Source organism: Podarcis gaigeae (genome assembly GCF_964106915.1).
Source record: "Podarcis gaigeae genome assembly, chromosome: Z".
In the NCBI taxonomy this organism is placed as follows: Eukaryota; Metazoa; Chordata; class Lepidosauria; order Squamata; family Lacertidae; genus Podarcis; species Podarcis gaigeae.
In genome coordinates, this window is record NC_139691.1 from 28822965 (window position 1) to 28846331 (window position 23367).

The 23367-nt window shown below is 42.3% G+C and overlaps 1 long non-coding RNA gene across 1 annotated transcript; it reads left to right on the forward strand.

Moving 5' to 3' along the window:
• The first annotated feature begins 1915 nt into the window (after positions 1-1915).
• LOC310837115 lies at positions 1916-5742 on the forward strand. The gene is made up of 2 exons (XR_014560435.1): positions 1916-1993; positions 5635-5742. It is a non-coding gene; the product is annotated as an uncharacterized lncRNA (long non-coding RNA).
• The last annotated feature ends 17625 nt before the right edge of the window (positions 5743-23367 follow it).

Here is a 23367-nt window from a genome sequence, read left to right on the forward strand (position 1 = left end):
TTTGTACTTCTCCAGTACACAGCTGAATCAGATGGATTTGGAATGCTTCAATGTGTTGCCAGCTATAATGGTCAGCAGTGGAGGGGACCTGAAAGTCTTCCTCACTTGGACCAATGGTAATTCTTTCACCATATGAAAATTACAAGATTCCTCCAGGGAGATGGACCCAGCTGCAACTTGTTTTAGCTGTTGAGCAAAAGAGAAATGTTGGGCCTTTGGAAAGAAAAGGTTTCATCAAGATCTTAATACACACACACAAAATGAAAGACACAAACAGCCCCTCTATAAAACACAATTGATTGTCCCTGTGGGTATTAGGAGATATATCATAACTCCAGCACTTTCTGCAGCTGTTCTCTACCTTCTACATCTGGCTTCATAGGTAAAAAAGAATGGCGTGCATAGTAGAGTCATCATCACCACTGTCCCAGAGGGGGGGGGGAAAGATCCAGTCAGGGGCACGGGTGGAGAGGGAATATATTCCCATGGAATTCATTAAATCAGGCAGTCAATTTATGAGCATCAGCTATGTCCAAGTAGCTACATTGCAGACTTTAGGACTAGCTAATTTGGATTCCCTACAGAATACATCCCCCATCAGCCCCAGCCAGAATGGCCCGTAGTCAGGTATTGTGGGAGTTGTAGTCCACAACATCTGGAGGGCACCACATTGACTTTGGTCGTTTAGCTGTTGTTGTTTTTGCTAAGGATGCTTGGGAACTATAGGTTTTTCTTTTGCTTTAGCATCAAGGAGGGGGAATAATGGGTGTACCGACTGTGTAAAAAGAAAAAAGTCAATATCATAGTTAAATGATGCTCATATCATTTGAATATTTCCAGCAACCCTCAGCATAGTGCCTTAGAAAAAAAAGTAAGCCATCACTTAAACAATGTAACACCATTATATCTCCAGGGCTACCAAAAATTTAAAGCAACTAGCAGCCCCTTGTGGGCTCAAGAAACACCATTATTAATTTCTTAGCAATGATGACTGCATGCATCATTTTTTATGAAATAGCTGAGGCTCAACTCTGCAACATGATCTACAACTGTTCCTGGTCTCTTTCTAGCAGTGGCGTAGCGTGGGGGTGCAGGGGGGGCCGGCCGCACTGGGCACAACATCTGGGGGTTAGGGTTAGGGGGCACAAATCCATGGGTTAGGGGGCGCAAATCCACCGGTTAGGGGGCACAAATTACTTGCCTTGCCCCAGGTGCTGACAACCCACGCTACGACACTGCTTTCTGGTAAAAGGCTCCATAAACTTACTGCAGTATTATCAGTGCTTTTTTTCTAGAAAAAAATAGGTGCCCTCACTGTGAGGTTGTTACAGTAAGTGCCACACTTTTTAACAATTAAAGTACCCCCTGAAGAAAGCACTAATTATTATTATTTACAGTGGTACCTTGGGTTAAGAACCTGAGGTACCACTTTAGCTAATGGGGCCTCCTGCTGCTGCTGCTGCGCCGCTGCTGCATGATTTCTGTTCTCATCCTGAAGCAAAGTTCTTAACCCGAGGTAATACTTCTGGGTTAGCGGAGTCTGTAACCTGAAGCGTAAGTAACCTGAAGCGTATGTAACCTGAAGCATATGTAACCCGAGGTACCACTGTATTGCTTTTTATATTTAAAAAATTGTCTCAAGTTGATATACAATAACCAAAAACAAGCAAGCAAACACTTTTAAAACCATGAAACTAGACATTTGTTGTAAATATTCATTTATCTAGGAAAAGCCTATTGGAATAAATTTATATTCAGTTGTTTCCATGAAGAAGGCTAACTTAAGCACTTAGCTTCCTGAGTCTCTGCTACCCAGGCCTTCTGTGATGTCACAACAGCTGAGCCAATGGTAGCCAGATATCATGGCTACATCAGCTGATGGTATTAGCAGTGGTGTGGCAGGCAGCAAAGTCAGAAGTAAAAGAACATGCTAGCTGGGCTGATGGGAGTTGAAGTCCCAAAGATCTGGAGGATTCCAGGTTGAGCAAGACTGGTAAACCTAATGATAAATGGATGTTTAAAGCAGCTTCCTATAGATTTACCAGATTATCTAGCTGCTAGGAATGGGGGAGAAATTCAGTTATATTTGCACTTACTGGCAAATGTACCTACTTCACACTTTCTGAAATTATCTGAGAAACAAAGCATCCTGAATTTGCTTCTGTCCATATTTAATGAAGGTCATATTTTTGTAATAGCTACATAAAATGGGCCATATGTGAAATTTGCTGCCTTGCTGATTTTAATTTTCCATTAAATTCAATTCCAATTTACATCTCCCCCAAGTATAATCTCTGCTTAAGTAAACTTCCCCAATTTCTTAAGCCTTTTATGAAGAAAATTGAGCTGTCTCTTCACTCGGTGCCTATAGCAACAGTAACGTGACCATTGTGTGTTTTTCCAGGACTTCTTCAACAAATAGGTGTTGGCCATTTTTATCTCAATAATTCCCGCCCCCTGCCCCCCAAGTCTAAATCTGTACCTATTAGTATTGCCACACCCATGTTGTATTTGAGGCAAGGACAATATTTACCAGTTCTTTTGTTAGTAAAGATGTTATTTGAGATGTTCATTCTGTAATAAACATCTCTAACTATTTGGTCTATTTCCCAGTCTTTATCACTTTAAGTCTTGCTGCATGTCTGTACTGTATATGTGGGATGTTTAAACTCTAAGCATCCAATGTGTTTCAATGCCAGTCATATCTATTTGGAAGAGCTCTGAGACTCGAAATTCCATTTCCCCCCTAATCCTAGCTGTTGGAGGGCTTACTACTTATCAGCCTTCTTCCTCCTCCAAATCACCATCATTGTCTTCTTTGCCCAGGCTCCCAGCCCTTATTCCTTCAAGTAGTTCCGAGTGCAGAATCTATACTTGGTTGCTGTGTGAGTGGCACCTTTGTGGGGCACCACTAAATGAAAGAGAAATCCCTAGTAATGTCAGAACCCCACTTCCTGGAGCTTTAAATTAATTGACATCTGTAATGTTTCTAGGGCTATGTCTGGAGCAGTTTCATGTTTTTTCCTGTTCTTGTTTTACCCCCTACCCCCAGCTTCATTTTCGGTGAGGTGGCACAGCAGTCTATTAATTATTGTTGGAAAGTCTTAAACTTCTGTGCCACCTCCTCCTTCATAGCTGATTTCAAGGCCGCTGAGGCTACTGGCGTGTCCTCATTCATTTCTTGTGGCTGGTGCAGCTGGGTGTTCTGACGCCATTTGAGATGCCGTGGCATCACCCTCAGGCCCCAAGTGACGTTCTTTTTATATCATCGCAAAATGCACTCGAATGTTATGGTCCTTAGATCTGCTTGGTCCCTACAGCATACCCCGTTCTATAGACAATTTTCAGGGATGATTTTCATAAATAAGGGAACTATCAGCCTATGCCACCATCTTGTTGGTGCTCAAGCTCCTTCGCTTTCAGGAGGATTCTTTAAATAAATAAAAATGTGGAATTGTTGAGAACAAAAGATCTGAAAAATGAGAAACTTAAGAGAAACAAAAATTGACAAGTTTACCCATCCCTTCTAGCTACTGATTAAAATGGACCAAATCAATGCACAAGCCAGGGAAAAGTATAAATTTCCTATCTAAACATAGCCTTTTCCTACCAGGTTTGATTGCTGTGCATGTAGAAGTTCATTTTAACCCATTACATGAAGGTGAAGGGACACCCCAGGTGAAATTATGCCTGAAGGACAAAGCCCTAACCTGATATGCAATGGTGTCAATCCATAATGACCCAAGTTTGGTTGGTGAAGGAAGTATGGATTTATGTTTGAGCAAAGGAAATGAGTCAAAATCATTTTTCCCTCTCTCTCTCTCTTTGTTAAATGCCTAGGCAAATTTCTTTGAGGTGGTTTCCCTTAAATCTCTCTGTGTTTTTCCCCCTTTTAAATACAAAAAATACCATTTGATTTTCCTGGACGCTAACCTAGACAGCTGATAGATTTTCCCTCATTACATGTGACAGGTAACCCCCCCCACCCCCCCCAATCAAGTGGCCTTCAGAATATTTTTTTCATTTTCACAAGAGAGAGCCTAAGTTCACTTACACACACACACTCTGTCCTGGAAGCAAGAGCACATTCTATCATTCTCCATTCCTGTACTCCTCCCCAGGGTAAAATTGGACAGAGTACATTTAAATGTCACTCAAACCCCCCTCTTTTTTCCACTCAGTTTTAACCATATGGGTTAATTTTACCCTCTCTCTAATTCCCCTATTATTACACATTCTTTAAGTATTTTTTTAAGTATTATGAGGAGATTCAACACATGTTGAGGATTTCCCCCTTCAATTAATGGGAGAAAGGGAGGCTGTTAGGTCTCTTTTTTGCAATGTTTCAGAGGGAGGGGTTCAAGAGAAAGGGTCTTTCATTGGGGATTGCAAAACATCTCACGGCAAAGGTCAGCAGGGTAACAGGAAAATGATTTGTGTTTGCTCTCTGAAGAGGTGCATCAAGAAAGAGTCCAAATGCAAAATAAAATTGCATACTCCACCAAACATGTTGTTTTTAAAAGTATGTCCCATTCTTTTCCATTATTTGATTAAAGTTCATTGAGGCCCTAAAGCAGTAATAATTTTGAGGATCCCTGCTCCATCATTAATACTTATTTTGCATTTAGGAAACCCAGCCAGAGGGTGCAGTAATAATAATAATAATAATAATAATAATAATAATAATAATAACAACAACCATATTTCTTTTTCGCTTTTTCATTCCTAAAATGGATACTCAAAACAGCTGGTAAAATTTACATTATGTGGTGTGGCACTTTAGAGCAGCTGTGGGCAAATTTCAGGCTTGTGGCATCTACTTTGTAGTCTGTAGTTTGTCACATGGAGAAACCAAGTGCAAAATATTGGTGGGACTGGAGCCAAAAGCAAAAAAATAATAATTGTGACATGGGGGATGGAACCCATGACCAACACATCTGGCTGGTTAGAATGCTCCTGTTGGGAGTTAAGGAAACACTGAAACATCTGCTTGAGATCCCTTTGGTTAAAACCAGTCCATATTCATACGGACCTGGAATAAACAGTTGGCATGGCTTCTGGGCTCAAGTTCTTGCATGGGGACTCAATACCTATCAGATCTAGCTGTAGGACTGATACCATGTTGTGTTGTGATAAAAACAAACCGAAAAATGTACCCAACCACCTACTAATTTCTCTTTATCTGGAAAGAGCTCATATCTAAAAACAGTTTTAGGGATGGAGGAGGAAAATCCTGGAATTTTAACATGAATGGTTACATTTAATGTGCATCCTACTGCAATCTACTTAGTGATAGTTCAGTGGGACTTACTTCCAGGTGCATAGGATTGCAGCATTAGATCTATCAATGGTTGGACGAATGGTTAATAATCCTGCTCATGGTTTCATTCAGTGCTCATTATTTGCTTACTTTTCTGAATAGCACCAAATAACAGATTATAATTAGGATTTCCATTTTTATTCATGGGTATAATATACTGGTGAGGGGTGCATGGTCAGAAGAAACATTTCCTGAGAACCTATCAGTGAAACTTACTCCCCTTTTTGTCCTGTTACCCCTACATGCTGTTGCTTCTGCAACATCCACCCCACCTCCCACCCTTTTCCTTTCCTCTTCCTGGGTTTGCCACATAGGAAATTCTAACCAACAGGGGATCACAGAATGACGTGGGTGACATCGTGCAGGTCTTCAGCCAACCGTGTTTGGCTATGCAACATAAAACCATCAGTGAGGACAAACAACATTAACTGAGAGTGAATGTATTGCTTCCTGGAATAGTCACACACAGAACCCCAATGAGTCAAGGATCGTTGCAATGAATGGGATGTTTTCATTATACTCTTTAGTCAGGTTTGGCTAGGGAAGGGAGAAAGAAATGAGGGCAATGTAGATGAATAGGAAGAGGGGACAAGGGGGCATTTTTTTTCAACACTGCCCAAATGTTTCCCCCAAAACACTAAATAGTTATGGCATAACCTTAATTACAGTGCTAGTGAATTTATGGAGCAGGGGCTTATTAAAGTTCATTATGAGCCAGATAAATTGGAGGATGAAATTATAGCTATCCTGTGGGACTTGACATTTGAGCACATAAAGGAAAAATAACTTGGGCATGACTGAGACTGGACTACTAGGGATGGTTACTGCCAAGTTTTTACTACCTTTAAAAAGAAATTAAAGCAAGCCCAGAATTCAGAGAACCACATGATGGGAGAGACACACGCAAGAGATCATTAGACATATAGCAGTTTGTATTTTGACTCATAGCCTGAAATTCAGTTTACATTTTTCCTAATCAATGAAGCTAATATTGCTTACAGCTCAGGCATATGCCTCTCCTCGGAAGCAAGTCCTGTTGATTTCAGTGGGGTTTGCTACCTCATCCGTGGGCAACGAGCTAAGGCTCAAATCTCCCATAAACAACAGTAATTACATGTGACAATAAATTGTGCCGCAATGAAACCAACCACCATTCCCGCCCCCAAATGGTAAAAACAGATCTGAAATGTTTCCCTGCTAAGAGTTCTTCAAACTGGAAGGAACAATTTATGAAAGCTCCATGTTGGAACTGAAGGCAAGTTAGTATCAGATTTATAACTGCAGCACTGTATACATCCAAGGTATTATGTCAGATGGAGATATAGAAGATAAAGGTATCAGGCGTCTGATGAAGTGCAGGTGACCAGTAACTCTGTACTGTAAGCCGAAAGTCATATGTCAATTCTTGCCTCTCTCGCTCTTTTTTGTTCTTGTTCAGTGGAAAAAAGTAGCCTTAGCAGGCCAAATGTTCCTCCATCAAAATCAAAGGTGCAATCTGTCAAATGCAGTTGCTATACAACAACCTTCACCGGGTTCTGCCAAGTTTGTATGGTGCAATTGGTTTCTGCAGCAGGCAATTTAAGATTAATGGATCTCCCTCCCCACCCCTTCTGTTCCTTTATTTTAATTTTAATTTCAAATAATGTATATTAAAGATTTTCCTCGTTTACAAAAGCACATGCATTGTCTCTTTCTTCAGGTTGTGTTTTCTATGGATCAGTTACATTTGTTGTGAGACATTGGTGTTATATGCAGCATAGGGTTGGGAAGGAAAGAGGGGGGATGGGAGAGATGGAGTGGGGTGGTGAAGCTTATGTTCTTTTACTTAGTGTATATATGCGGGTTTTGTGTCAGTGTCACTTGGGTAGGTTCTCTTTCTATTCACTAGTTATGTTTCCTTGGTGTTTACCTGGAGTACTGTGTCCAGTTCTGGGCACCACAGTTCAAGAAGGACACTGACAAACTGGAACGTGTCCAGAGGAGGGCAACCAAAATGGTCAAAGGCCTGGAAATGATGCCTTATGAGGAACGGCTAAGGGAGCTGGGCATGTTTAGCCTGGAGAAGAGGAGGTTAAGGGGTGATATGATAGCCATGTTCAAATATATAAAAGGATGTCACATAGAGGAGGGAGAAAGGTTGTTTTCTGCTGCTCCAGAGAAGTGGACACGGAGCAATGGATCCAAACTACAAGAAAGAAGATTCCACCTAAACATTAGGAAGAACTTCCTGACAGTAAGAGCTGTTCGACAGTGGAATTTGCTGCCAAGGAGTGTGGTGGAGTCTCCTTCTTTGGAGGTCTTTAAGCAGAGGCTTGACAATCATATGTCAGGAGTGCTCTGATGGTGTTTCCTGCTTGGCAGGGGGTTGGACTCAATGGCCCTTGTGGTCTCTTCCAACTCTATGATTCTATGATTCTAAGAGAGATTGGGGTGGCCTGGGGTGTGGTTGATTGTCTTTGGTTGGCTGCAGGGGGATTTGTTTATGTATGGTGGGGGGTTGTTGGGTTAAGTTAGCCATACTGAATTGTATGCTGTCAGTGGGTTCATGTTGTTGTCTGTGTATGTGATAAAGGGGAGTCATGTGTATGTGTATGTGATAAAGGGGAGTCATGCTGGAGTGAAGGCACCCTCTTCTATTTCTCCCTGTGTCAGTTTCAGTCTATTGGTTAGCTTTTCTAGTAAGGCTGTTTTCCATACTACTTGGTATCAGTGTTCCATCTTTATTCCAGACAGGTCCCTCCAGTGTCTGGGTATGATGTTTCTGGCTGCTGAGAGTAGGTGGGTTATGAGCTCTTTATAGGGTGAGTGGGCATCGTTAGCTTGGAAGATATTCAGTAGGGCCAGTTCTGGGGTTGCTTCTAGTACCTTTTTAGTTATTTTGCTTATTTCTTATATGAGTGTTGTCCAGAATAGTTGGGTTTGGGGGCATTCACACCACATGTAGAGGTATGAGCCTGTGGAGGTGCAGCCTTGCCAGCATTTTGATGAGGTTCCTGGGTGTATCAGCGCCAGTTTCCATGGTGTTAGGTACAATCTGTAAGTGAGTTTCAGAGTGAGTTCTTTTCTTTTCACTGATATGGATTTTAAGGGAGGTTTAGACCACATTCTAATTCAATTGGTAGGGTTATTTTCATAGCCTATGTCATCCTCCCATTGTTTTTTGATTGCATCAAGGGGTTTTGGGGGGTGTTTCACAGCCGTGTTTTATATATTGTGGATACCATCCCCTTGCAACATCCCGTTGTTGTTAGGAGAAAGTTTTCAAACGTGGTCAAGGGCCTAGTGGCTGTTGATATTACCGCTGGGTTGTTTAAGAAGGCATGTAGTTGGTGGTGTGTTAGTCAAGGTATTTGGGTGTCCCCTAGTTTGTTTTGTATTTCTTGTTTTGATATGGGTTTGCTATTTTTAGAAATCTGCTAGGTGATTTAGGCCTTTGGTTTGCCAGGTTTTTATCTGGAGATTTTGTGCTGCATGGTGGAATAGTGGGTGGTGAACCAGAGGGATTAGTGGGGATGGGGTTGGGGACAGTTTGCCTACTTCTTCCTTCCATGCTTTAAGCATGATCTGTGTGAACCTGTTTAGTGTTGTGGGGATTTTCCTTAGTTTGTTTTGGAGGAAAGTGTATGGTGGGATGGGAGTGCTTTCGTTTATGTCTCTCTCCAAGTGTACCAATTGTTTCGTCTCATCTTCTAGAATGTATGGATTATGTGGCACCCTTGGTTGGCGATGTAGTATAGTTCTATGTTGGGGATTTCACATCCTGAATTGGGGAGGTGCAGGTGTTTGGGGCTTATTCTTGGCTTTTCGTGTGAGAAGATAAATGAGTGTTGTTTTTTCTGCCATTTATGGAGTTGCGTTGGTGGAATCCAGATTGGAAGGGTTTGGAGTAGGTAGGTTAATTTTGGAAGGGTGGTCATTTTGATCATGCCTGTTTTATCTGAGAGAATGAAGCTGGTATTGCTCCATCTCTTCAGGTCTTTGTTAATTTGTCACCATAGGGTTTTGTAATTGTTAAGGTTTCAGGTTATTTGTACCCCTAGGTATTTGAACTTGGTGCGGCAGAGTTTTCTCTTTGTGATGTTGGTGAATTCTTTTTGGATATGGGGGAGGTGAGTGTTGAAGCACATAGCCTCAGATTTTGCAAAGTTTATTTGTAGGCCCGATATCATTGCAAATGTGTTGGGTTCTTTAGTTAAGGTAGTTTCTGTGGGGGGGTGGGTCTAGTGTCATGACCATCAAGTCATCTGAAAAGAGCCCTAATTTATAGGTTTTGCCTTTTATTTCCACTCGGATGTCAGGGGCTACCCGGGTTAAGATTGCTAGGGGTTCCAGGGCCAGGATGAATAGGAAGGGAGACACTGGGCATCCTTGTTTTGTGCCTCTTTGGAGTGCTAGGGTATTAGAATCCATGTTGTTAATTCTGCATTTTGTGGAGGCTTGGGAATATATTTGTCAGAGGGTTTGTAGGAAGTTAGGGCCAAACTTTATGTTGGTTAGTACTGCAGTGGCTTCCGTTGCTCTCCCTCTCCTCATTTCATCCCCACAACACCTTTGTGAGGTAGGTTAGGTTGAAAGACAATGAGCGGCCCAAGGTCACTCAGTGGGCTTAATGGCTGAGTGGGAGTTTGAACCCATGGTCTCCCAGATCCTAATCCAACCCTGTAACCACTATACTGCCAACTGTTGAGCAGGTTGTGCACCGTAACAGAAGCATCTGCGGTTGAATACAGATAGCGTTTATTGAAAGATAGGCAGACTATGTACAAAAGCAGAATCCTTTCGCTTTGTTCTTCTCACCACCTTGCCGTTCTCACACTGCAGATTGCAAGCTCATCCTGCAATCTCAAATACCTGAACGTCTCACTTCAGAGTGCAAAATGCAACTGCCTGCTACAAACTGAGAGCAAATTGCCTTTATCTCAGCTCCCAATGTCCTTGAACCTTAGACATGTGCTGTAAGCCACCCAGAGTGGCTGGGGAAACCCAGCCAGATTGGCAGGGTATAAATAATAAATAAATAATAAAATTATTCTTTTTACTACTACTACTACTACTACTACTACTACTACTACTACTACTACTGGTGCATTGGCCCTGAGCCAAGTACTCCAATTAACTGTTGCTGAATGTGCAAATTACTGAAGTATACTGCACTGTCTCTTCTCAATGTATATGTGTGCATTTGGGATGTAGAGGAAGGGGAAGTGACTGAAGCAAACTTGCATACACAGTGTTTTGTGCAGAGTCCAGGAATGAAACAAGAAGCATGACCTGCAACAAAATGTTGCAGCATGGAGTGTTCATTTTCAGTGTTTCAAACAGACAAAGCCCTCCTGCAAGACACTCCATTCTGTCCCACCCACCCACCCAGTTGCCCATTACCAGCCTCTTACAGATGCATGCACCAGTCCTCATTGGGTTATTTGAGGAGTTTTTATGGTGCAGCTGCATTCGGATTGGTGTGCACACAGTTCTGGTTCCCTCAACTCAAAAAGGATATTGCAGGGTTGGGAAAAGTTCAGAAAGGGGCAACAAAAATGTTCAAGGGGTGGAGGAGCCACTCCCCTATGAGGAAAGTTTACAGCATTTAGTTTAGAGAAAAGGAAAGCAAGCCCTGATAATGAAAGAGATAAGTTTTCCTCCTTCTCCCATAATGCTAGAACCTGGAAATATTAAGGGAACCTGTATGTTGTAAGTGGTGATGATGGCCACAAAAATGAGTGTCTTCAAAACAGGACTAGACTATTTTGGACAAGGCAATCAATGGCTACTAGCTAGGATGGCTATGCTCCACCTCCACTGTCAGAGGCAATGCACCTCTGAATACCACATGCTAGGAATTGCAGGTGGGTAGGGTGTCCTGCTTTCAGGCTTTCCCAGGCATCTTGTTGGCCACCCGTGAGAAGAGGATGCTTTACTGACCATTGGCTTGATCCAGCAGGCTGCTCTTGTGTTCTTACACTTCTTGGAGGGGAGGGGGCTCCTAATGATTTTTAAACAATTCTGCAAACCTTGGGTTTGCTAGAGTCTTCTGATAGCTCCCTCTTGTGTGTGTGGATGGTGCTGTTTTGAGTATATAAAGAACAGCACTTGTTCTCGAATGAACGATAGACAATCCCTTAATACATTGGTTTCACTTTTTGGGGGGAAAGTCTAGGTAATTCAGAAATTGAACCTTTGGACAAGAAGTCAAAGAAAGAGAATCTTCGAAGCATCACCATGAGATGGATTTCTCTATTTCTTGATGACAGGAGAGCAGGGCGTGAGGTCAAATAATTTGCAAATGACAATAGATCAGAGAAAGGGGCTCAGCATCTGTCTGTGAAGTTTAAGGCTTTCCATATTCATTGCATTTCTTTTCTTCAGAAAAAAAGGATAATACTGTATTAATATGACCTAAGCTTCCAAACCATTCCTGATTATATCATCCTCAATCATGTTTTGCTTTTCTTTAATTCTTCACCATAGGAAATTTAAAAAGTTTGGTTGATCCCTGGCCAAGTTTCTTTGGTTTTCTTTTCCTTTTTTTTCAAATGTGTTGCAGTGTGAAGGAAATAAAAGATTACTTGAAATAGTTTTTTTAAATAACATGTCATCTCAGCAGAGATAACAGTTTCTTCATAATACTCTCAGCTGGCTCCAATTAGAGTCGATAAGAGAACAAAGGAAAAAAACAAGTGTGTACACTCTTTAAAAACCCACATTTCATCCTTGAATTGTAATACTCCATCATCACCAAAAAAAAAAAAAACCCAACTCCAAAAAAATCCCTATGACCACATTTCCTACATTTTAAAACTAAAACACATAGACCTGGAAACAAAACGATCAGAACAAAAACCTTATGGCAGAGTGATGCAAATTCCATCTGTGATTGTATCACAGAATTTGGCAACACTGCTTGGCATCCTGAGAATCTTGGTGGTACTTCTTTTCAAAGTCAAGTTGCTAGTCCTTATGGATTAAATTGATACATTTGAAAGCACACCAGTAAATCTCAGGAGGCAGAGGAGGTTTGAAGAGGAATTTTATTGCTTGAAGGGCTCCAGCACTCCTTATCATTCCCAGGTAGTGCAGTTAGGTAAATTTAGACTGCGACTTAATGGTCTTATGTTGTACGGCTGGGGAGCTCAGTGAAATCTATTATAAGTGGAGGCTAATCCATTAGGGTGAATGGGGCACTATCCCACCAACACAGGCTATCTATCCCCAGCCAACGCCTAACTGTCTGCCTTCTTGCTTACATCCAGTTGAGAGGGTGGAAGCATTGCCTCTCAACTTCCTTCTCCTCCTTATCAATGTTGCCCTTGTAGAACTCAGCAGGGGAAAGGATGTGGACAAAACTGGAAGTAGCTGGATCGGTCTTCATTGACTCTGGCTCCACCTACTGTTAGCCTCCTGCCTTCTGCCTGCCAGTCCCATTGGGCACCAGCCATCACTGTCCTATTACATTATTAACTTCAAATATAGCCAGGTCTGCTATGTTTGGGGCAGCCTCCTGTTCATTCTGCTGAGTGGGGCCCTGGACTTCTGCCCCAAAGCTCTCTCCTAGCAATGCTGCTTCTTAAGTCATAATGAGGACAGGCCCATGACTCAAATGTGTATAGGTTAATTTATAGAGAGGAAGAAATGCACATTTAGACCGACATGGGAAGAGGATGAGGAAATGAATTGTGGCTGTTAGGGCTTTATCTGAGTTCAGGAGTGCCAAAGGGGTTTTCTGTGTCCAGTGAGATTCGCTCCCCCCACCTCTCAATCTGCAATCTATTGGTGAGAATTGCTGTTTAATGCCTAGTAAAACATAAACAACTGCATATGTGAAAACTACAGTGCTAGGTGGCTAAGGTCCCACCAGTATTGCATTTTGTAACTTGCTCAGTCAACCTTTACTACTACTACTAATATGATAATTTATACAAAAGAAGAGGTCTCAAAGTGACTTGCCAAGGTAAAATACAACAAATAAGAGCAATTTTAATGGGATAGCAGGGTTAATTACCTATTGAAATCCTTTTGGTATGTAGCGTGAGCAGCCTTTAAGCTTTTGAGTCTTGGTTAGAGAGTAGAATTTACTTGTTGCAGTCACACACAGAGAGATATGCTTGTAGGTAAGATAATGATAAAGTTGTTGGTAGCACATTTAATAAAAAAAAACTTGAATAGAAAGGTTTTCATTTCTAGCCTAAGTAACTAGCCTAGAGAAGAACAAGGCAGCCATGCTTTCTCCTTTGTTCTCTGAAGTTAATTCCAAGGTAAACTCTCATCTTGAGATCTGAGAGAGAAGTGTGTGGAGGAGGAGGAAGCTGTAAACAGGATGTAATCTAATGCAGTATATATCAGCCTAAACAACAAAGAGATACAGAAGTAAACTGATATGTTAAGGGTACAAGGCTAGTCTGGGAATGTGGATGTCCTTCACTCTATCAGCCTTAACCCTATGCTGGCTCCTCTTCTGCAAGGTGATTTGCACCCAAACTTTCAACAAATTTTAAACTTTGTTGTTGTTGTTTAGTCGTTTAATTGTGTCTGACTCTTCGTGACCCCATGGACCCGAGCACGCTAGACACTCCTGTCTTCCACTGCCTCCTGCAGTTTGGTCAAACTCATGCTGGTAGCTTCGAGAACACTGTCCAACCATCTCATCCTCTGCCGTCCCATCTCATCAGTTTTAAACTAGAAAACCTTAAAACACAAGATCGCCTTCCCACACACCTCTCCTAGCTATCTGTTCAATTGCATTTTAAAATGCTAATTAAACATTAGTTCCAACCTTAAACTTACTCAGGACCAGATCCAGGGTAGAAAGTGGTCCCCAGGTCAACCCAGGATGAGTCACTGTCAACCAGATGTCCCCTCTTAATTGGAGTCACAGTGCGTGTGCAACTCTATTAATTACCAAAGGCCTGGGTGAACAAAAAGCTGTTAGCTTGGTGCTGTAGCAGGAACCCCCCCACCCCAATCATTCTGTTTGTATAAACTTCACACACACACACACACACACACACACACACACACACACACACTACATACGCCACATTTCTGTTATAAATTCATAGAAAATCAACCATACATCGGATTTGCACTGTTCCATTTTTATTTTACTCCATATGACAAGAACTAACAAAGGGGGGTGACTTAGTCCTGGTCAGCCATAATCCCTTAATCTCAGCACATCCACAGGAGCCCTGCCCATGCCAACCCTGATGATCCCAGACAGAAGACAATCAAGATCACAAAGAACTTGCATATGGGAGTGGATTCAGCATGGACTGAAACAAAAGACAATGATCAGATCTTCCCTCTGGGGGCAGAAAACTGCAAACTCCCCTTTGTCTCCTGGAAGTGACTCAGGGGGAGGGGAGAAGGGAGGAACCAGCCAGGTGACAAGACACTCAGGTTACCACCAACTCCTCTCTCAACCCCTCCTTTCTGTAATGTATGCATGATGTTACCACCACAACTCCTCCCTCAACCCCTCCTTTCTGTAATGTATGCATGATGTTTCTGGGGGTGGGCTTGATCTAGAGGAGGGGAATTTCAAAAGTTTTTATAAGACCTTGCACACTATTCTACTGGGTCTTTCCTCTCTCCTGCACGTGAGGGGAATACCCTGTTGCAACAGTTCAATAAAGGCCAAGCCTACAGGCTGCTGTTTTGCTCCAAGTTATCCTGGTTGGTGTCTTTGTTTTGTCCAAGGGAGCCTTCGGATTTTTCCTGTAACAGTGCCTAAAGGCTGACACAATGGCACTAGGTATGTCTTCCTGGGTTGAGCATTCCACAGACAGGGGGGACTGGTGAAAAGGCCGTTCTCGTGTTACCATCATCTGTAACTCCCTCAGGTGGGACATATGGATAATTGCAAGCAGAGTTAAATATAATAACAACTTTCCCTTAAAAAAAAAAAGTAATAAAGAAAGAAGGGGCAAGCACAAAAAGACCCAGCACAAAAGATATCTACAACACCCACCAAAAATGCATCTGGCCACTCCCATGACCCTTGGACATCTATGTTTCTCCTCTAAATTACTTACTTTTTTTTCAAATCAAAGGCACTTTCCTGTACTATTGCAAGCATACTGCATACTGCAATACAGAGCTTGCCTCCTTGAGAGTTTAATCCTACTGCCTTCATACTACCACCTTCCACCCCTGCAGTGTAGCCACTGCCTAACTCATAGCCAGGAAGGGCAAGGGAATCCAATAGAGCCATATCTTTAATCATTAATTTCAGTCACATAATTTGTTGTTGTTGTTGTTGTTTTTCTGGGTGAAAATGTGGGTTGCTTTAATAAGCACAGTGGCATGCAGCCTTAATTTTTAGTAGCTTGAGAAGGCTTCTAAGATTCTCCCTGGAGCCCAACAGAAATTGAACTTCAGTTCCCTTTTGGTCTTCCGGAGGATGAACCCTTGTTTGTTCCTTTCGCCCCAAGAGATTTTGGTGCAACCTGGAGCCTGCATAGCACCTAACAGAGCCAGATTTGAATGTCTGCTACCTCCTCTTGCATTCCATCTTGAGGCCAATGCACAAGGCTTCACCCTCAGCCAGCCTTTCCCTTTCCCCTCACCTAGTGGAGGATGAGGCACTGCCCCACCAAGCCAACTGCCATTAGCCAACCTACATGTGCCTGTCTTCTTTCTTACTGCCAGTTAGGGGGTGGCTCTGCTTCTCATTGGCTCTGGTTCCACCTCCTGTTGGTCTCTCTGCCTTCTGCTCTACCAGTCTAGATGGGCACTGGCCACCTTTCCCCTGCTTCTTTTTTGTTGTTGGTGCTGTCTAGCCTAATCAATAGTTCTGGAGAACTCAAAAACATGTACACTATTTTGTGGCATTTTGATTGGCCTAACAAATGTATTGTCTGTTTCATTATTAGTATTAGTTTTAATCTGAATGGTTTATTTAATTAGATGAATATATTTAAACTTCATTTTATCTATTAAGCAATGCTTCTTGTGATTGTGCAAACATATGCAAATCTACTCATACATAGGTCCTAAGACTTACTCTCAGGTAAAAGTGAACAAATGGAAACTAATGCAAAACACTTATAGAAATTGTAAACAGCGCTAATATTCTCTCTTCCTTATCATACCAAAAGAGCTCCCTCTTCTAAATTTATGCCTTTTAGACACAGGTACAATCTAAAACAAGAGGTATGCTTTTTGATCCAGGGATGTTATTTTACACACATGCAAATTTATGCAAATTTAATAGCTTGATCAATTGTAGGAGTTTTAAGTGGTTTCTTTAATCAGACAAGAGTCCTAAAAATATTGAATTGGGAAATCGTTCTTTGGGATTTTTGCAAGCTGTGTTTTTCAAAGTACCTGGCGTGTGTTTGTGTGTGTTTTGCTTGAGAATCTTTATCCCGTTCGAGTCGGTTATTCTTTTTTCAGTTCTGCTTGGCGCTAGATGTTCAGTTCAATGAGCAGTAGTTATACTTGAGTTCCTAAATGTACTTACGCACTGAATGTAAATCGCTGGCTCCCAAATGTAATATCCACGATCAAATCTTTGAGGCTGCCTTTGCTGAAATAAAAGAAAGACCTAGTGGATGATTAGCGATTTCTGGGCAGGAAAGAACATCACTGCCACGCTGAGAGCGAATTCTTTCAGACTGGATAAACGGCAAACGCCCCTCTCGATTTGCTTGAAAGATCCTGGAACGTTCTAAAATCGAATGTTCCTTTTCCTCCCGAACAGTTCCAAATTCGCCTCCGCCTCCAAACCCGCTACCGTGAGCTCCGGTTTAACTTCAATTTCCTCATGATCGCCTGGTTTTGTACAGACAGCCTTGCCTGTTCTCAGAGAAAGAAATAAAGGATCAAGGAATGCTCTGAGGTTTTCAGTGGAAATGCACATACTTCCAGTATGTCTTTGCAAAGGCTTTCTGTCTGTCTCTGTTTAATTGTGAGCGCTACCTTTTGTGAAACTTTGTGGAGGATAGAAAGAATTCCCTTTGGCTCGGTGTGATGAGAGCCAGGGTTCTTTAAACTTCAGCCCTTGAATCGAATTGGAGCGTGGGAATAAAGGTTTGGAACAGAATACCTCGCAATACCTTGCTCAGAGGCGGTTTCCAGAGACTTGGACGAGACAAAAGATAGAATTGGGTAGGTCCTAAAACAAACAGAAGCAGGTGTATCACACAGCCGCTAAGCCTTGCTTGGGCTACAGCTCCTCGCTGAGCGGACACTATGAAAGACCAGGGTTTGTCTCTGAGCAAGGAGCAAAACGACCTGGTTTGGAATATGCGGACTGAATACATTTTTTAAAATTGTAAACTCCTTGGATCCGTTATGGTTAAAGGGAGGCATATGCATACAATAAGTAATCAATAACATTAGAACTCCGGGGCATCCAGTGAAGCGGAATGTATATCCTCATACGACGCAGAGTTGAAACTAAGGAAGTCCACTCGCAGATGATGTCCATTTGCTTGGTATTCCACAGGGGAGAGCGCTATTGCGCCCATGTCCTCCTTACAATTTCCCCCCAGGCATTGGTTGGCCACTGTGAGAACAGGATGCTGGACTAGGTGGGCTCCGATTCAGCAGGACTGGATCTTAGATATGTAAAGATATAGCATAGAAGGAAGGGCAGACACCATTCGGTAGCAAATCCCAGCTGAATGTTGATGCTGCTCTGCTGTCTCTTTTATTCATTTCCTTAGTCGCCCCCCACTTAAAGTTATCACGATGTAAATAAGCAATCTTAAATTACTTGTGTGCAATTAGGGAAAGAGCGAGTAAGCGTCTTCCCTGTGTTCCCTCCCACGTCCAAGAAATGTCAAGTCGAAACGCGGCGGCGAGAGGAAATCAAATATTTCCTTCATTTCTTTCGTTTCTCCTACCCGCAGCCCCTTTTCGTTGTGTTCAAGTGAGACTTTAAATATACTACACAAGCTTACTAGGGAGTAAGACGCATTGTATAGAGAGGGGATTACATCTAGGGAAAATATGCATAGTATCCGGCTGGAGGTGCGTGAAACTTTATGGACTGGAAGAATAAATGCCACGCCTTTTTTAAGAACAAAAACACAAACAACCCTGCAATCTAAACGTGAAAATTGCACTACAAGTGACTTTTGTGTATGCGCGCATTATATTCATTAGTTGATAGATGTTAAACATGCTGAAATCCCTAGTTCGAATCTTGCTTCGGTCGGTATTTTTTCACGAAATGGCTAGCTAGCCTCCCTTAACTGCCGCGCAGGGGAATACAATTTTCATCTACATTTCAGGGTCGTTGTAAAGATTTGCTGGGACACTGTATTCGCAGGAGGTGTCTTTGAACAACCCGAAGAGTAGTTAATGCTGCACGAGTTCTTGTAATTGTGTGAAAAGATTATTGCTGAACACCCAGAATTTCGGAATGAGTGCAGGTACAAAGCCTAATCACTCTAGAAATCGGTTTGAAAACAATAGCAAAGAAGGATTGGGGAGGGATTAAGGGATAGGCAAATCGACAGAACCAGATCACGTGCTGCCTTGATAGGATAGAGGGAGCGTCACCACTGCCACCCCTTTCACAGCTGAAATTGTGTATTCCTACCCTTTCCGCACTATCCCGTGAGCTAGATATAGATATAGATCTATCTATCTATGCATCTGCTTCCCATCTAGATGAGTCGATATAAGAGAGGAAATCCTTATTTGGAAACCAATCTCAGCATGTTTGATGCTTTGGAGGCGGCGGGAGGGATCCTGCCCCTCTCTTTCTGCAAAACCTGCGGATGATCCCGCCCTACTTCGGCCTGTTGACATTTTACTGACAGGCCTCCTTCACTGCAAACAAACAGGTGGAGATCGGATCACTCAGTCTCCCCGCCGCGCCCGCCGCGCCCATCTCTTCCCTCGGAAAGCGAAATCGAGAAAGGCGCGCGCTTTCTCCGCCTCGTAATTGACATGAGATTTTGTCAATTACGAGACAACTTGCCCATTACAAGTCAGCGTGGCTTTCGCTTTCCTACCCTGGAGGGAGTTTGGTAATCGGCTCTCTCCCGCCCTTGCCACTTTATCAGCCATGGGTCACTAGCAACGCTTGCGATTTTCCAGCTGGAGAGAGAAACCAGGGGTGCGCAACCTGAGCTTTAAGAGCCCTTTCATTCTTTCTTTCAAGGCTTCGCAGGAAATGAGCAACACAACACTAACAAAGAAAGCTGTCTTTGACTGAGTCAGACCATTGGTCCATATAACTCAGTTTTGCCGACACTGACTGGCAGCAGCTCTCTATGGTTTTCAGACGGGGTATTCACGGCCCTGCCTGGACTTTCTGCGTGCAAAATAGTGGCTCTGCCACTGAGCTAGGCCCTTCCCCAAAGATTATTTAAGGCGTTAATATTGGGAGCTGTCCTGTCAGGAAGGCTTTGGGATGAGTGAACTGCAAGGTTCTTGATCCGATCTCTGTAGCTGCCTTTTAACATGTGCATGTTGCTGCGCCTTCGAAAAGTGATTTCTAGTGATTTCGTCTTCGTGGACCAGCCTCTAGATCAAAGGCCGGGGACACAGTTTTCCTTATCGCCTGGAACGCTGCGCTTTGTAATGGAGTCACACATCCAGCTCCTACTGACGAAGTGCTGAGCAACGGAGAGATGTGCTACATGCATATGTGAGCCAGGTGCTTGGTCCAGCTTTGTCTAGACCAGGGGACTGCTCCCCACTACCACACCGCATGACTTTTAGTAAAGAAGGCCTGTTGGTCTCTAAGATGTGCTACTCATTGGCCATAAATGAAAATCGTAATTAAAAAAACCCTCCTAACAAACCCGTTTTCCTATCAAAGGCAACCGACCCCCAGCAACCAAACCCCGTTTTTCTCCTCCTCCTCTTCAAAACGAACGGAATCATACTCAAAGTAGACCCGCCGTGCATTTTAATTATTTTAATGAATATGCTACACACACACACACACACACACATACACTTATAAACTATTATGGCATTAAGTTGTGTGTGTGTGTGTGTGTGTGTGTGTGTGTGTGTGTATATATATATATATATATATATATATATATATATATATGAATGATATGATTTATTTCAGTGAGCCTGACTGAACTGGGCATCAACCTTAAGCTGCAATCTTACACCCCAATCTTTTTAAATAGCATTTATTTCTGAGTTCATGTGCATAGGGTTGAACTGCCAGTCTTTTGTTTTGCAGCCATCCTATTTTTAAAAGACATCTGATGTCTTTCCCTGTTTATGGAAGGTTTTAGTATTTAATGCTGTATTGTTTTTAACACTCGACTGGGAGCCACCCAGGGTGGCTGGGGAAACTCAGCCAGATGGGCGCGGTATAATTAATAAATTGTTGTTGTTGTTGTTGTTGTTGTTTTATTTTCTATTTCCTTTGGCTGAGAATGTAGACTTGTATCCTATCAGTGCAACCCTACATGTATCTACTCAGATGTAAGCCTCATTTGATTAGTGCATTATTTGTGTCAGGAACAATTGCTGGTATGCTTTTTGACTGTAGAGGAATCCAGTTTTTAAAATTTTGGGGGCTCTGTGGTGGAATAACATTGCAGCTATGCATCTGCACAGTTCATATGTTCTACACCAGAAGTGTTACTGGCCCTCTGTGCATCATTAGTACTAATGAACTATATAGTGTCCTGGTTAGTTAGAAAGTATTAGTTAGGAACATAAGAACGTTGGAGGATTCCTGCTGGATCAGGCCAAAGGCCCATCTGGGCTACTAACAAACCCATGGGAAACCTGCAAGCAGAACCAAAGTGCAACAACACTCCCCACACCTGTGATACCAGCAACTAGCCTTTCCTGCAGCAGTGGAAGCAGCACGCAGCCATAGTGACTAGCAGCCCCTGGAAGCTGTTATCCCCTAGAAATGTGTCTAATCCTCTTTTAAAGCCATCCAGATTGCTGGCCATGACTACATTTTATAGGAACGAAATACAGTTTAACGATGCACCACGTGAAAAGGTGTGTTCTTTTGCCTGTTTTGAATCTTCCAACTTCATTGGGTTATTATGACAGAGGGAGAAAATATCTTCTCTATCTGCTCTCTTCACACCATGTATAATTGAGTGTGGAAGAAAGAGCTGAGTGTCCTGAACACTAGCTAAAGTGCAACATTCAGGTTTAGGAGAAGCCTTACTCCCAATACAGAAGTAATCCATCTTGGTTAGGACTGTGGTGATGAATTATGCCCCCCCCCAAAAAAAAACCCTGGTGGATAATAAGGATACAAAATACACTTCCTAAGCTGCATTTTATACAGCAAGGCTTACTTCTGAGCAAACAAGCAGAGGTTTGCAGTGAAAAGCATTTTTTCACATCTCTGGCAAAAATCTCAATGATTTAAAATTTAATTTCCCCATTAGTCTCTTAACCATAGGCAATATTCCAACGAGTAGCACATCTTAGAGACCAACAGGCCTTCTTCACTAAAAGTCATGCGGTGTGGTGGTGGGGAGCAGCCCCCTGGTCTAGACAAGGCTGGACCAAGGCATCTGGGGGACAAAACAGGAAGTCCAAGTGGTGCTCATCTTACCCACATCATATGGTAAAAGAAATAGTGACCGTTCACTACCTTTTAATGTTGCCCTTCCTAGCTTGTGACTGTCCCAGGTCTGAGGGTGGGGATAGGGAGGGAGAGGAGAGAGATTGTAAATAGAGTTATCTTTGCAGTGGAGTAATGTTTGTTTGTTTGTTTGTTTGTTTTTGTTTGTTTGTTTGTTAAAAAATAACTGACTAATTTGTGTGAAAGAATATATATGTAGCAGGCTAGGAACCTCCTCAAAGCATACTGTGCATTAAGATATGCACAATATGTAAATGACAAATGCACATTACTTCACTTTCCTGAAGAATGAATGGACTGTGTACACAATGATTAAGTACTGCTAAATGAGGCACCCCCAAACTCGGCCCTCCAGCTGTTTTGGGACTACAACTCCCATCATCCCTACCTATCAGGACCAGTGGTCAGGGATGATGGGAACTGTAGTCCCAAAACAGCTGGAGGGACGAGTTTGGGGGTGCCTGGACTAAATCAATGCACATCTGCTTCCCGTTTGGAAGTATGTGGAATTGTAGTAGCATAAGCTTCCTCCCCATTTTTTTTTTAAAAAAAGTGCAATCCTCTGTATAGGGCTAATGGTTCTGCTGGGAGCCGCCGAGAGTGGCTGGGGAAACCCAGCCAAGTGGACAGGGAATAATAATAATAATAATAATAATAATAATAATAATAATAATAATAATATGTTAGTAAGTGAAGGTTACTTCCATGTAAGTGGAAATAGGATTGCAGCCAAAATAGCACTTTTTTAGTTTTTAAAAATAAAATAAAAATCCACGCACATGGAGATCCCCTTGCTCAGGATGTCATTCTAAAATCGTGACGTATTAACAATACCAGTGTGTATTTTACTTACACCAATAAAAATATTTATGATTACAATAGACTGATATTATAAATGCAGTAATAGAGTGTTTAATATTATAACCGGGACATCTGCAACGTATTAGTTTGATTCATTCCTGTCCTTACTGTATTTGGGAAGCGTCTGGTAGCGCTGGCAATGTATGTTTACTCAGAAGTAAATTCCACTCGGTTCAACAGGGGGTTACTTCCTCCGATAAACGTGCATATACTAATAAGTCACCAGAGTAGGACTTAGGGGAGTGACCAGGAGATGACCTTTTTGAGCTGTTTCCACCTCTTATACACGTTTTTAAAACACACGTTTTTGTTTGTGTTAGGTTTACCAGTTATTCTTGCGCGGGGTAATTTGCTGGTTTAAAATTTGTGTTGTAAACTGCTCTGGGATGTTATGAAGGGCGGTATACTGCATATTTAAATATTTAAATTTAGATCTGCATAAACATAGGTTTCTAAAACGCATTACAAGAACAACGCGAGTAGCATCCTGCAGTCGAAGGGCACAATCCGGCTAGCGAAGCGCGTTGACATTGCCACTGATTCCAAGAGGAGCTAAGTACGCCCCAATGCAATCAAGCAGAAATTAAAAGTGCTTTGAACTTTGGCTAGATTGCAACTAATCTACAGTACCTAATTTAGTCCT